Source organism: Microtus oregoni, unplaced genomic scaffold (genome assembly GCF_018167655.1).
Source record: "Microtus oregoni isolate MIOR12 unplaced genomic scaffold, Mior012 000065F_ref0000479, whole genome shotgun sequence".
In the NCBI taxonomy this organism is placed as follows: Eukaryota; Metazoa; Chordata; class Mammalia; order Rodentia; family Cricetidae; genus Microtus; species Microtus oregoni.
This window is the reverse complement of record NW_024543875.1, coordinates 8,440,516-8,457,115: the sequence shown is the minus strand read 5'-3', so window position 1 is coordinate 8,457,115 and position 16,600 is coordinate 8,440,516. Positions and strand designations below refer to the sequence as shown.

At 40.1% G+C, this 16,600-nt stretch overlaps 1 pseudogene; it reads left to right on the top strand.

The window, feature by feature from the left end:
• Positions 1 to 12,373: 12,373 nt before the first annotated feature.
• On the top strand, positions 12,374 to 13,256 carry LOC121440153 (annotated as a pseudogene).
• The last annotated feature ends 3,344 nt before the right edge of the window (positions 13,257 to 16,600 follow it).

Below are 16,600 nucleotides of genomic sequence, written 5' to 3'. Positions count from 1 at the left end.
AGTAGCCTTTCTATATAACAATAACAAATGTACCAAAACCAAGATCATAGGAACAGTTCCATTCACAATAACCTAAAAAATTCAAGGAAATTAAAAAAGACTTATATAAGGAAACCTTAAAATGTTGAAGGAAGAAAATGAAGACAATGCTAAAAGACAAAAATCTCCTATGCTTATGAAGTGGTAGAATTAATCTTGCTGAAATGGTCATCCTACCCAGTGCAATATTCAGACTCATTACAATGCCCACTAAAATCTTCATTTAATTCCTCACAGAAACTAAAAAAATATTCTTAAAATTTATATGGAAACACAAAGACCAAGTGTTGTTGCGAGTAGTGAGACCCCCAGATCTGAATTTCTTGTAAACAACTTGTTTTCCCCTGATCTGAGTACCTACAGCTGCTCTGAGCACGAGACCTTCAGGAATTCCTGATGGCAGAAGAGTGGTTTCTGGTGGGTTTGGCTGGGCCGTGGCTATCTCTATATAATCTGCCCTTGAACACAATAAAGAGAGCATTCTTGGGGCTTTGGGATCAGTGTTTAAAAGGTCTGCATGTAGGTCTGTGTCTGAGTCTGTGTTCTCAACCTCTAGCCCCTTGCCCGAAGCTAGCGAACTGGGGTCTAGTGCATAGAGTGCAGACTGGGGCCGCGTTGCACAGCAAAGTGTAATCAAAACAATCTTGAACAATAAAATAATTGCTAGGGATATTCATCCCTGATTTCAAGTTGTTATAAAGTCATAGCAGTATGAACAATATAGTACTGTCATAAAAAGAGAAAAAATTACAACTGTAATGGAATTGAGGACCAACATAAAAGTTCATACACCTACAACCACCTTTTTTTTTTTTTAACAAAGGCAAAAATTACATACTGGAGAAGAAAAGCCAGCACCCTTGGCAAATGCTGCATCCAGGACAACCTGTGTAACTCCATGTAGGAAAATAAAACAGATTCTCATCTGTCACTCAGCACAAAACTCAACTCCAAATGGGTCGAGCACTTCAACATAAGACCAAGTACCCTGAGTCTGTTTTGGAAGAAACCAGGGAATACTTGAACTTAGGCAGAGAAAGGCCTTTCTCAACAGGACACTTGTAGCATACAAGTATCAAAATCAACAATTAATGAGACTTCTTTAAAAGAAAAAAACCTTATGTACAGCAAAGAAAATCTTCATTTGAGTAAGAGACAGCCTACAAAATGGGAATGGAATATTACTCGCTTGCAAAGAAAAGTTAATTATCAAATTTACTAGTAAATGAATACAGCCAGAAATCATTCTGATTTCATTCATTTTCAAGAAGGAAAATGCCACGTGTTCTATTTCAGATGTGGATGCCATATTTGAATTTTTATTCTGTGTATTTAGATTGGAGTACCAATAGACACCTGGAAACTAGGAATGCCGCGGGGGCATTGAAGGAAAAGGAGGTAGAACATGGGGAGTGTGGAAGAGAAAGATGAAGCATGGAACAGAAAGCATCAGATGAGGAGGAAGATGGGGGAAGAGAAGAATAGAGAAGGGAATGTGGAAAAAGAGAACTAGCAGTAAAGACTTTTTAAGATGTCATATAGAAAGCATCTGCTATAGAAGTTTTGAAATATATATATATACATATATATATATATATATATATATATATATATATATGTAATGGTTTTAAATGGGTTTACCCTGCCTTAGGGAGAGGATATAATGCCTTCCCTAGACATCACAGGCTATCAAATAAAAAGGCCAGTGCCAGGTATGGGTTGTTTGAGGTACTGATCAGTGGAGTCATAAACATCTCCCCAAATTGTTGGCTATTGCTCTTGATCTTGATTAACCTCCAGAACTTGATGTTAATGTCACATTAATGGGGAAACCACATGTCCAAGTTAAAGGGCATTGAGAAATCAAGCTGTTCCTAACCCAAAAGCTTCATCTCTTCAGACTCCTTTTGCAGTGGGGATGTTGTCAGAAGGTTCTATGATGGTACCATATAGAAGGCCATAGGGTCTTAGCCAGTTGTGAACTCTGTGTGGTACAATGATGAGTAGGCTTACACGAGTAGGCTTACTGGTGCAATAGTGGCAGAGATGTTATGGAAACAACCAACTACTTTCTGTTTGGGTTTCGAGCAGCTTTACAGCATGGAACCCATGCCTGATACTGTCAACTGGGGCACTGATCTGTGACTGGCTAGGTCAGAGACCCTAGGGGAAATGTACTGCTGCTGTTCTGCTAAATGGACATAGTATTAAATTGTCCCCTTAGTTCTTATCTGTTTACCTTTCATTGGTACAGTTCACAGTTATCACAAGAAAAACTCCATTTTATAATTGATGATTAATACATAGGTTCACAATTAGTCAACATGAAGGGAATAAGAGACTCAATTTTAAGTGGGACAATTGCATTTACCCTCTTCTCCAAGAACTCAGGTTTCACAAAAAGAAGGTGTGGAAATATTGTAAAGCCAGAGGGAACAGATGTCTTCAGTATTTGTCAAATATAAGAACATAATTACACATATACACTCAAAGCAGCTGGGACTTTATGCACAAGACTGGCACAAGATCAATCCAGCCAGAAGCCCTATGCATGGTGGAGGGGTTCATGATGTTGCACTCCTATCTGAGAAACTATTTTCAGTTGAAGTCCACTGAGAGAGGGTGGGATATGACCTCTGAGAAGCTGTCCATGCTCCAGGAGTCCCACATCCATACACATATAGGCAGCACTAAGTAGACTAGTAGTTGAGAGAGAGGGGAGTGGGGAGGGAGGAAGGGAGAGAGAGTAAATGAAGTTGAAAGTGTAAGTGGGGTTAAAGGAGAAATTTGTATATAAGGAATTAGAAGTATTTTTAAGTAGTAAATTTCATTGTACAGTACATGCATGCATAGATATTAAAATATTTAAAATGATATTCTATTAACTAATACTTCAAAGTGATATATTCTGAAGTCATGATTTCATATTGCCCCCTTATGATTGTGAAGACATTGAATAAAACAGAAATTCCATTTTATTTAATTTTTTCACAATGACAATATTTTATTTAAATCTTTACAGGCACAAATATTTGAAAATAGATAAAATGTGCCAATGGCATGTAACAAAATATGTGTATGTTAAAGTTAGTTTAATGAATATAAGACCTTTAGTGTTCCTATGAAAACTTGCTCTACTATTTAGGCTTCTCTGACAAAACCCAAAGTTATATTAAATAATGAATGTGAATGCATCAAATTTAAATTAGAAAGGATTTCAATTTCATTAATTGTGTCTTTAAATCTGAAACTGTGTATTTCCTTGTACAAAAATCATGAATTGAATATTTAGATATTTTAACAAGGGATTACTGAAGTGTAATTGAAGAGGAGAATAAATTCTCAATTAGCTCCTTGAAGTAAATAGTCAACACACTAGCTGTCACTAGAGGATGTGTTTGACTTGCAAATATAAACATATAGTTTCATAATTATAATGCCCAATAGAAACTCATTCCAAGACATCTTTAAATATATTTAAAAACTTCACCAATTAAAATAAACAGTCAATTTAAATTTAGAATACAATTATTCTGCCACTTAATGAAAGGAAAGAAAACACACAGGAGGGGAAAGGGCAAGCTTGGCAGAGGAGTGAGTTCCAGTTGTTGTGAAGATAAATGTCATAGATGCCACTCACAGCAGAGCCCTTACCTAGCATGTGCAAGGTCCAGTTCGGATTCCGAGGGTTCCCTTCCCTACCACTGGAAAAAATAAGAAAGAGAGGAAAAATACGAAGCAATGGGTCAAGTTGCTAAGAAACGTTATGCATCTCGAGTAGCTGAAGCCCAAATGTCAAGAAGCTATACTATGACCATTGATCTAGGACAGTTACAGATTTCTTCACGTTTATAGCTTGTGATTCCCATAATCTGAGAATTTCATGACTGTTCTGAAAATGTATTTTAGGAAAATGGTATGGCAGCCACAGATGGAAGATGAACTCTTAATATTCAGTATGTCTCTTTCCTTCACAAGTGATTCTGATAAACCTTATTGTACTTCCTAACCTGGAATTCACTTGCTTACTTTTACAAACAAGAAGGCCTTCAAAATTAGATGATTTGGGCTATGTGAACGGCGGTGGTGAGGTAGAACTTCCCTGGCAGACATCTTCTCCTGAAGGGAATACTGGGTGATTTCTGGTGTTTTAAATCTCCTAGCCGTATACTGTTGTGTGCAATTGCAGCTTTGGTGAAAGCAACGAAAACGAAAAGTTCCATAAGCCCTCCATCCAGACTTCTGGAGCTTGATTAAAGGACTCACCTTTTTTTTTTGTTTTTAGGAATGGATCAGAGTTGATTTCCAAAATGTTTGACACTTCGTAGGATGTTGATACCGAAGGCAAAACTATACTTAAGAATCCACCGTCAAGGCCCGACCTCCTTCCCTTCTACCTTTTCTCTCCCCATCTCCCCTTACCCCCAACCCTCCCCACCCCAAGATCCCAATTTTCTCCCCGGCAATTTTGTCTACTTCCCTTAGCCAAGAGGATAACTATATGTTTTTCCTTGGGTTCCCCTTCTTACTTAGCTTCTTTAGATTCACCTATTGTAGACTCCGTGACCCTTATTTATGGCTAGAAACCAATTATGAGTGAGTACATCCCATGTTCATCTTTTTGGGTCTGGGATACCTCACTCAGGATAGTGTTTTCTATTTCCATCCATTTGCATGCAAAATTCGAGAAGTCATTGTTTTTTACCGCTGAGTAGTACTCTAATGTGTAGATATTCCATACTTTCTTCATCCATTCTTCCATTGAAGGGCATCTAGGTTGTTTCCAGGTTCTGGCTATTACAAATAATACTGCTATGAACATAGTTGAACATATGCTTTTGTCATATGATAGGGCATTTCTTGGGTATATTCCCAAGAGTGGTATTGCTGGGTCCAGGGGTAGGTTGATCCCGAATTTCCTAAGAAACCGAAACACTGACTTCCATAGTGGTTGCACAAGATTGCATTCCCACCAGCAATGGATGAGGGTACCCCTTCCTCCACAACCTCTCCAGCAAAGGTTATCGTTGGTGTTTTTGACTTTAGCCATTCTCACAGGTGTAAGATGATATCTCAAAGTTGTTTTGATTTGCATTTCCCTGATTGCTAAGGAAGTTGAGCATGACCTTAAGTGTCTTTTGGTGGGAGGAGGGGGCGTAGGGGGGGATGAGGGGGAGGGAAATGGGAGGCTGGGAGGAGGTGGGGAGGTGGAAACTTGTTTTTTTTTCTCCTTTTCTCAATTAAAAAAAAAAAAGAATCCACCGTCAAGTTTGTGGCTAAACTAAAATCAGCACACTGGAATGGGTTTCTTTTGTGCAGGCCCTTAGGACTAGAAAACGGCTATCCTTTTCTCGTCTCTCCTTCCGTGGCTGCCTACTGGAAAGCAAGGGCTCCCACTACAAGCGTCACTCTGCATAGAGGGGGTCTGCTCCCACACACCTCATGAAGCTTTTAACACATTTTACTTTTTTTCCCCATGAGCTGCACGTATTATAATAGGAAACAGTAGAGAACTTTCTATTTTTTTGTATGGGAAAGGGGTAATTGAGCAGCCAGGGATCTGCCACCTGTTGGACATTGTCAGGTGGGACACCTGCCTTTACAGCCTCAATTTATTCACTCAAAAAGGTTCAGCTCGGGGAATGTTCTATCTTAAAACAACTCGTTAGTTCCTTTTCAAAATTCTCTTATGATACAGGAAATGAAACTGATGACAGAATGATTAAATGCCATGCATTTGTGTATGCTATTTCTGGGTATAATCTCATATGACAATTGTCTCGTATTAGCTCGTGTCTACCTTTATCCCGTATTAGCTAGCTATCTTTACACCTTTACACAACAATGTCCAACTTAATCAAGAGCCTTCCATTTTTTCTTGCAAACCATAACTTATTAGCCCAACAGGTTAAATGGTCTCATTTAATATATATATATATATATATATATATATATATATATATATATATATATATATGTTTATATTTATAATATACATGAGTTAGAAAATGGAAGAACAATAGGGAGATATTATAGAAAGGCACAGGTTGTAACTTCAAGAAATTCCTTGACAACATATAGTTTAGACTTGTTACTCTTGATTTTATCCTTCAAGATAGTTGGATCAGCGAGAAAAGAATTAGACTGAGATGGCATCCGAGGTGTCTGTGTTGCTACATGGCTAAGTGGCACTATGTGGTTTTGACATGGTATCTAGACTTATTGAGCCTTGTTTATTATTTAACGTTTCATCTAATTTCAATGTCATCCAGGTGTGTATTTATAAGATTATATGAATCTTTTAGTTAGCTCCCCATCTAACAATTTGTAAGACCAGAACACTATGATCTCAGTGACATTTAATTTAGAGTTATTTTGAATAGCTGGGCCACCACTTCTTGACTCACGACTTCAATCTTCACATGAACTTTCAGTGTTCTTAATTCTGCCTTACTCTTCTACATAGGTCCGAGTTCTCATGTTCCCCTCCTTGCTCTTGACACTGATTAGAACATTTAGTGTTTCAGACAAAAAGTGAAAACTTGACCCCATGCTTCTGACTCTCAGTCCCCTTCCATTGCCACACCTCTCTAGTGTACCTGAAAACGAAGAAGCACAGTTTCTGCACTTGCAGGGGCTCTCCCTATGAAATAAAGTAATTTTGAGGTCCATTTTCTGCTTTGAAAGGTTCCAAGGGTAACAAGGAAATATTGCTGCTACTTTGACACATTTTCAATAACCTGTGAGCTCTTTATAGCTCTCTTCTTAAGCCCTAATGCATTCTGTATCTTCAGTCATATCAAACGTCTTAAAGCGGAGCTTTATTTTATCACTTTAGCTTGGCGATTTCTTCAATGATTCTCTCCTGTTCGTTATATTACATTTGGAGTTTAAGACTCTCTATAACCTCTCTTCCAGGATTCACCACCCACTACTGTCCTCCATTTATTGGAAGTGCCAGTCAGGCCAGGCCACGCTAATGTCCTTGAGTGAATGGCTCAAGTCTTCTTTGGTTTTGCCCATGTAATTTTCTCAATTCATGGTTTCAAGTTGCTTTCTCTGGGTGTGACTCAGCTTTTACTAATATAGAATCATCTGCAATAATATGAGTTCACAGACTTGGTACAAAACAGCAGGCTCAGGTGTGATACACTTCTGAGTTGTAGCACCATCACTGTCCTTCTCATCAGTATGATCATTATCATCATCACCATCAGCACCATCAAAATGCTGCTCCTGTCTAAATGACACTGCACCTTCTATGAGTAGTTTCTTCATGTGTTTCAGTACCTTCGCTTCCCCATAGAACAGATATCTTACAGACTGCAATGAGTTTGGATTTTGTGTCTTTTATATACTTTCTTGAATAGTGTCTGTTGAAATGTCTTTGGAGCCATACTATTCTCTTACTCTTCTCTTTTCCTTCTTTATATCTATACAGCTAATAGATCCCTCAGAGTTCACCAAGTCATTTTCAGTGGTTTGGGCTATACTTTTGGCAAAGCATCTCCCACGGCATCTTAACTGCCTATGTGTTAGCCCCTAAGACCTCTCTCCATCCCAAGAACTCTCTCCTTGTGGGTTGTTGGTTTTCTGGGATACACTTGCTTGTCACACTCATTCACATCTGTCCTCATTGACTTTTTGTGCCTACCCTTAGTACTTAAGTCAGTTCATATCCAAGCCTAACATCATACCTTTTTAAAGTCTCTTCAACTCCCTCTCAACTCCCAAGGATACCCATTTCCCAGAATCATCCCTTACTAATTTAACAGTAAACGTAGACATGAAGATAATTATTGAATTCAAAAGCAAAAATAAGTACCTCATACAGGGTCGGTACTAGCATGAATTTTTAAAACTCACACCCTTGTCAGGTCCTGTGTCATAAATTTTGTTTAAGCTTAATGACATTAGTTTTCCACGTCTCAAGGAGCTTCTACCTATCAGAATGGATTCTGAAGGTCAGAGAAAATAAATACATTTCCATGATTATCTCATTAGTAACAGAGTTGAGTTCTCACCCTCTCTAAAACTTGTACTTCCCATGGCTGCCTCCTGCCTCTTAACAAAAGGCACCCGGGATAAGGTTAAAATTATGTTAAAAACCGGTGTTCCCAAATGCTTCTGGGATAATTCATGTATTTAAGGGACATTTTAAAAAAATTTATGATGAAGGAAATCCAGGCTTACATTTGTGATTGCTCCTACATCTCTGAGATTTTTGATGCAGCCTTTACTTAACGTTAGAAGGAAATGCAAGTGTCTCTTTAATAATATTGTTGTGTTGGTTTTTTTTCTCCAGACTGAATCTCATTGTCTCTAATCACTGGTTCTACTTGCATGTGTAGCTTCCAGTCTTCAATTTTCCTAAAATGATGTGTAGATATAAATTTAAGATTCCATTCTCAGCTCTTGTTTTGTGACTTGATGGACAGTTAGCCTTGATGGGGTGGCTTAGAAGGTTCAGTGTTGGGTTTCTTCCCAATTTTGTGGGTCTTTTGTGCCAATAAGAACTCAAGTATATTTTGGTAATGTTTTGTTTTTCAAATATAAATATCCTCAGGAAAACAGGAAATGAACAGAAAAACAGGGAGCCCTGTAGTTCAAAGCAGAGATACATTACCTCACGTTAAAAAGTCTGACCAGGTTGTAGACAAAGACTGAATATTTCCCCTTTAAAATAGATTAGGATCAATGCTGACTAAGGGAATGCTGTGCCTTCAGGACACCAAAGCTCAAATTGGAAATGCTTGTTGGCATCTTTGAAAACCTCACCATAAGTCACAACCTTGTGTTCAGGTGACATGACTGTCCCAACACCTCAGCAGGGCAATTAGTAAACTACCAGGGGAGCAGCTTCCACTACAGATGTCCCCATACTGGGTCATGACATCACATTAATGCTTCAGAGACAAAAGCCTTTCTTTTAAAGACCTAGCCCATACCCCTGTGTCCATTACTGCTGTGGACCAAAGCCTAGGATAGAAGTAAAGCACGGAGATTTTGAGATTCATTATTATGTAATAAAAATTAGCTTCTCAGAAAAACAACTTGGAGGAAGAAGGAAGCCTCTGAGAAATCCTAGTTTGTGTTTAAGTATAAGTGTGAAGGAGACAGCAAATCTGGCTTGATCAGTCCCACTTGTGCTCCTGAGTCAGGGTGGCAGGGAATTGGCTTGATCAGTCCCACCGGTGTTCCTGAAAGGATCAGCGCTTCCAGGAGTGTGGTTGTGGTAAGATTGTAGTCAGAGATGTGCTGAGAAGAGAATGCTGGATTTCATTTAGAATACATTTGGAGGCAATTCAGTGGAAGGCTCTGCTGATTCAGTTCCTATGATGGTAGAGGTCTTTCTTGCTTCTAGACTTTGAGGGAAAAAAAAGGTGCAATCGTCATGGCTTGAAAGATTTAGTGTTTTTGGTCCCTGCCCAGACACTGTGGCCAGCTAACAGCCTAACTAATGTGTTACAGGCCACACAGATTCTTAACAGAACAGTAGAGTCCTTATAATGTGTGTAATTTTCCTCCTTCCCACAGTTATTGCCTGGATAATGAATAAAAATGAAATACAGTTCTAGGGCATATTTTTAAGTTGCTTTTCCATTATTTTTCATTTGATTAAGACTTACACATAGCTTATCTTTCCTGTACTTGGATCTTACATACACCTTTGTACAACATGGGTTGTGCCTAGGTGGACAATCTATGTATCTATGTTGCAGTGCCAATAATTCATACAGGAAATAGATGGGCCTCTTAGTCTGCTTGTTCCTGGACTCAGAAACCTTAAAATAAAATCAAGATTAATTTGTACATAGTTGGAAGTTATAAGTTCTCAGGAAACTCCCTTCAATATAATCTTTTAGTTTGAAGGAGTAAAGGTACCAACAATAGAAAAGCTATAACCTTCATATCTGTTTCTAATTGGTGGCGTTAATGGAAGCAGTGTTCTGACTTCAATGGCACCATATGGCTTTCCCCTGGATAAAATAGAAAAGCAATGCAAATTGTTATTGATGGTGCCTGAAAAGCAGCACTCAACGACCTCAGAAGTTTAGAATCCATTAGGACACAGCTTATCCATTCGTGCCTGTGCTTCAAACTCATAAGAAACGATGGGGTTCATCTAGCATAATAGATTATTTAGAGGTAAGAAACTGAGCCTGTTGTAGATGTTTTACCCAAAGTTATATGACAGAATCCAGACATCTTGATCTCTAATATTATAGTGAAGCTAACATTTAAGGAGTCGCCTAAGAATCCTTTGGAATACAGCCAACAGAGGGCTGGGAAGGACGACCACAATCTAAATGGAGATAAGGCATTTTGAATGTATGTGCTATGTGAACAGCAGCAGGAAATCCAGGCAATAGGAATCCTATTTCCATCAAGAACTGAGCCTGTGATGGGGACTGGAGAGATGGCTCGGGAGTTAGGACTGTTTGCTCGTCCAGAGGACCAGGGTTCTATTCCCAGTCCCCAGATGGCAGTGTGCAAATGTCTGTAACTCCAGTCCTAGAGCATTCAACACAGTCATGGTATGTAGAGAACATGGTACATAGACACACATGTGGACAGAACATCCATTCACATAAAGTAAAAATAATACTTTAAAAAAAATAAAAAGGAATTGAGCCTGTATCAATTCTATCCAAACTGGTGGAAACCTAATGCTTTCTGAGTGAAGCATTCTATGCAATTAAAACTAAGAAGGGAGTGGAGACTTCTCAGACAATGAGAATGTAAGTCAGGAAGACTTGGCTTCTGCTCCAGTTCTGAAACACTGAGTGACCACAGAAAAATCCCTTCTCTCCTCTGGCTCCCATTTTTCTCATTTGTAAATTAGAGCCTTCTTTGTTTACTACTCAGGATTAGTAGCAAGATAAACTATAACAATATGTCAAAAAGAACAGACAAATAAGAGTGTGAATTCTCCAGTACCTTACTTCCCACCATGTCTTCTAGCCTGCATGTTTCCCTTTCTCTAAAAGTGGGTGCAGAGGACCTATTCTTTGTCCAGTTACACGGCTCCTACCCAGCAGCTCAATGATGTCCAATGGGCTCTCAAATGTTTTGTTTCTTGTTCTAGTCTCAGATTAGCATAAGATATTGTACTGGAAATTTTCCATCAAATTTTACATAATTTAGCTAGCGACTTGACTGCAGACAGCCGCCTTGTCCAAGGCTGATCAAGTCCTCCATGGCTGTGTCTATACAACAACAGCCAAGCTGAATGCCCCTCTCCTGCTCACTCTTTTCTATACACCACCAACTCTCCCTTTATATACTAACCTCAGCTTTTAAACTTTGAATAAGGAAACTGAGGCCCATCATAAAAGATCAATTTATTGCATCCAGCAGTACTCAATAGATTGTGTTTGATCTGTAGTTTTATTGTTTATGCAAGCCACTAGGATATAATTAACTTTTTAAGTTCATAGTAATAAATGCCATGTAAGATTATCAAATGAGCTAGGAAAAAAAGTTTAAATGCTTACTAATCCTTATGTGATTTTATTCATGGTATAGGTATAATAATTTTTGGATGATGAAATTACTGGCCCATCTCTCAGTCAGCTCATTTCTATCTCTCAAAAAATTTCTACCTAGATGATAATGAAATGAATTTTGTTCCTTGGAGGTATTTTGGGATTCTAAATTGTGTCTTCTTTACACATTAGAAAGGTAAGTTAAGAAGGCGTCTTACTTAATTGATCAATTTCTTTTTCTGGAAGTTCTAACAGAAGGGTTGGTGGTCAAACTCTCTTTCTCATAGGATCCTGGGAAATACACACATCGGGCTTGTCACTTTCTAAGGCACCTACTCATATAGACAAGAACAGGTCTAGGTTGATTTTCATTGTCAAAGGATGTGAAGTATGTCCAGTGTATGAGGAGGTGGCACTTCAGTTTAGAAAGGGCCCAATCCTTTGTACTGGGCAAAGGACACCACAGTTTGTGATATGCTCCCAAAGAGAGGGGGCTTCCAGGATCATTTGATGGGGCTCACCTTTGCCCTGCCGGACTCAAACTGGTGTCTTAAGCCTTAAGTTCTGTGTTATTTCTATTTTGAGAATGTTTTAGTGTTTTAAGGACTTTCTTACTCTTCCTCCTCCCCTCCCCCCCCCGTGTGTGTGTGTGTGTGTGTGTGTGTGTGTGTGTGTTTTATGTCTTCAGATATTCAGCCCAGTGCCTTCTACTCTGAAAGAGAAAGATATGGTCTGTGCTTTATTGAGGGAAGGGATAGTTCAGGGAAGAATGTGATAGGCAAAAACATTGTTACCGGCTTATAGACCGGAAGCCGGGACCTTAGTTCTCTTTCCCATCTTGCAAGATGGTGGGTGAAAAAGGCGAGAAACCTGATACAAAAGAGAAGAAACCTGCAGCCAAGAAGGCTGGCGGTGATGCCCCTGCCGCTGGTGCAGCCAAAAAGGGTGACCCTAAGACTAGAAAGCTCAAGAAGGGGAAGCCCCATTGCAGCTGAAATCCAGTCCTTGTTAGAGGAATTGGCAGGTACTCCCGATCTGCTATGTATTCAAGAAAGGCCATGTACAAAAGGAAATACACAGCTGCAAAAACCAAGGTTGAAAAGAAGAAGAAAAAGGAAAAGGTCCTTGCCACTGTCACAAAACCAGTTGGTGGTGACAAGAATGGTGGTACCCGGGTGGTTAAGCTTCGAAAAATGCCCAGGTATTATCCTACTGAAGATGTGCCTCGGAAGCTGCTGAGCCATGGCAAAAAGCCCTTCAGTCAGCATGTGAGACGCCTGCGTGCCAGCATCACTCCTGGGACTGTCCTCATCATCCTTACCGGGCGCCACAGGGGCAAGAGAGTGGTTTTCCTGAAGCAACTGGGCAGTGGTTTACTGCTTGTGACAGGACCTCTTGCCCTCAACAGAGTTCCTTTGAGAAGAACACATCAGAAGTTTGTCATCGCCACCTCTACAAAAGTTGATATCAGCACAGTTAAAATCCCCAAACACCTGACTGATGCTTACTTCAAGAAAAAGCAGCTGCGTAAGCCCAGGCATCAGGAGGGCGAGATCTTTGACACAGAGAAGGAGAAATATGAGAATACAGAGCAGCGCAAGGCTGATCAGAAAGTGGTGGACTCACAGATTCTGCCAAAGATCAAAGCTGTCCCTCAGCTGCAGGGCTACCTGCGCTCTCACTTCTGTCTGACCAACGGGATGTATCCTCACAAACTGGTTTTCTAAATTGCTGACAACCTAATTAAACAACTTTATGTGTCAAAAAAAAAAAACATTGTTACCTACTAGTATACTTTAGGAGACTTGCTTATAGAACAGTGTTATGAAAGTAATGCTAATCACCTAAAAATATTAGTAGCATCAACTGGCATAATGTAAAAACATATCACAATGTCATTCACTGTCACTCTCCCTGAGAGTCTTCTCATGTCCTCTGTGTTCTTCTTACTGGTGCCTAGTCATTGCAGTCCATTTATTGTCTGTTTTACAGAGCTTCCTCTGACTTCAGTAGCAACTTTCTCCTCCCTTGTCTATTTCTCTAAAGTAGATAGTGTTATATTTGCAGCACATTGTAATCACACATGTGACTTTTTGATACCCACACATACATTAATCTGTCTTATTGTCTCGTGAATTCTATGACTAATTGTTCTTTTATTGTGGCAGAAGATTTACCAGAACTTTGGTAAAATAGCAGCTGCCTGTTGGTCTGTCTTTACACAAATGTTGAATTCTGTCACTGTTGGAGATGCACATATTGCAGTAGGACTATCAAAGGTGATGGCACGTTTAGAATATAGGAGGTGGCATTAAGCAGGGATTAGAGGTATGCTCTATTATATTCTCAGTGTGACTGTGTGCTGGAAGTTTAAAAAGTTCTGGGCTGCAGAAGCCTTTCTGTGGGTAAGTCTGAAACTAGAGTTGTGGGTTGCACTCTGTGCTCCCAGCATCACTAGAGGCTCCCTTAGGAAGCCCTCCAAGTTGAGGCACTTTCAGGAATGGTGCCTATTTTCCTCTCTTTTGAACATCATCATGCATTTCAGCTATTAAATGTTCTGCCAAGTTTTGTAGTAAAATAGCCTGTTAAACTTTGTTTAACCTTGCTCTTTCTGAACTAATTTGATCTCAAAATTCATTTGAGGCATATTACTAATTATAATTATATGGCCCTAGAATTCTGTGGAAACAGTTTGGCAAAGACAGGCCTGGGCTGCCCTTTGGACCTCGTGACCATGACACTGCACCCACATCTGGGGGGAGGGTCAATATTTTTCTCACTCTACCCACATTCTATCGTGAGAGCTTTATACAGAACAACATAGAGCTGGCATCATTTTCAGATTCAGCTTTGGGTTTTGGCTGCCACCAAACTTTCCCAAGAGCAACCAAACCATTTCAAAGATTCAACGAGTGATAAAAAGAAATAGAAGAAATAATATTTATTTTTAATGAAATTTTTAGTTTTGTAGACAACGGTAAGAAAATAAAAGTTAGTAACAACCAAGATCCAAAGATACAGATATTACAATTGTTGGAATTTAGAACTAAGAAGAATGAGATAGGTGAAATCTGGGAGATGAAGTTAGAAGGAGCAACCAAACAAGTGAACCTAGACTCAATGTATAAATGATTCCAGGCTTACTCTATAACTTTGGAGCCAGTCCTGGCACTAGCTCTTATAGACCAGGCTGACCTCGAACTCACAGAGATCCGCCTGCCTCAGCCTTCCTAGTGCTGGGATTAAAGGCGTGCGCCACCATCGCCCAGCTGACAAAACAGTTCTTGCTGTTACTTAGGCAGAAGGCAAGGCAGTATGACATATAAGAGGTCAGACAATACATGTGTTTCCAGAGATAAGTGACTGAACTAATCTTCATCATGCCTGAGAAACTCAGAGGTCACACTAGACTTTGCAGAGGCCACATCAGTGACCAAGGGTCTTCACTGACCACATGAGGAGTCCACAGCAGACCACTCTCCTGAGACTCCATATCCTGGTTCTGAGAACAACAGTGGGTAGACAGCACCACAGCAGGATTCCAGAGCAGACGACCTTCTTATGACCTCACACACCATTGCTGATGACACCAGAGGGCGGATAAGAGGTTGTCCTAAGACAGGGGGAGACTTAGAAATATTCAGAAACAATGAAGTGAGCCTTATTGAGGCCACGATCTCTTTAGCGTTCTATGGCCTAGAATACTCTGTACATGTAAATATGTTTATTGAGCACTTTATCTAAAACCAAAGTGAAAATCACCTCCCGATGGGTTTTGGAGACAGAAAGGGGAGGGTTTGGCTTTGGCTCTTGCATAGCCTTAGACAGAGTAATCATATCCCCATTTCAACTTCCCACATTCTCTTGCCAGCAAGGGACTGCTGGAGAAAATAAAATGTTCCCATTAAATCTTTATAAGTTAAGAAGGGATTTAGTGTATTATCAAAGCCTCATCAGTGCCTTTTTAAATGGTAGATGAGGTTATCCTTTGCATGTTTTATAAAGTTACCTCCTTTGTATTAAATATGTATTGTGTGTATTCTGTTATTTCATACCAACTACTTGATGGTGCCAGTAATTTTGCCTTCTCTCCCTCGGGCGCCATCTTCTGTCCCTCTCCAACAGTACACAGCTCCCTCTGGGTTCCAGGGAAAATTGGGCAGCTCTACAGTTGAAATGATGTGTTTCCCCGAGTCTCATTTTTAAGGAGGCTTTATCAGGTTTAATTAGACAGCTGCCATCTCCTGCGGCTTGCGGTCTATATTTAAGGAGAGAAACATGAGTCGTCCTCAGTGAAATGAAAAACAATGTCCCCAAAGCTGTCGCTCCAGTGCTCTGCTGGCCCTTTACCCAGTTCCAATGCATGTTCAAACTCCCTCCAGGGCTCTGTGGTGAGCTTCTCAGCAAAGATGCACAAATGACGTTAGCTTTGATGGCTGTGTTTTCAGAGCACAGTGCATAAACGGATTGAACACTTTAGGAAGGAATTATCTTGGCATAGAGAAGACTGATCAGTGTTCTCTGGAGTACAAGGGAAATTTGACCCGCAAAGAGCGGTACTAGATATGCTTAGCACTCTGCATTCAATTCTGATCTTGAGCACTGTCCTAGGATTCTGGGTCCATAAGCAAAGGAGGTGAGTGTGCAGCTATAGGGAGAAGTGACAGAGAAGGGAAAGAGAGAGAGAAAGAACCTTTCCACCGACTGAAAATTCAGCATTCAGTAGCCAGCCGTGGAGAGTGGTGACTCTTTCCCTGCTCAGCTTCATGACTCATTGCCTCCTACTCCTTCTTCTCCTATGTTGTCCTTGATGTTTGTGAACTGCATTTGATCATCTTAGCTTCATTTCCTTTTGCTGTGATGACCTATCACAATAGAGGCAACAAGAAAGAAAGAGAGAGAGGGGGAGGGAGGGAGGGAGGGAGGAAGGAAGGAAGGAAGGAAGGAGAGAAAGAAAGGAGGGAGAGAGGAGAGGAGGGAGGGAGGGAGGGAGGGAGGGAGGGAGGGAGGGAGGGAGGGAGGGAGAAATAGTTTATTTGGCTTCCAGTTCCAGGTTACGTCCATTACTGCAG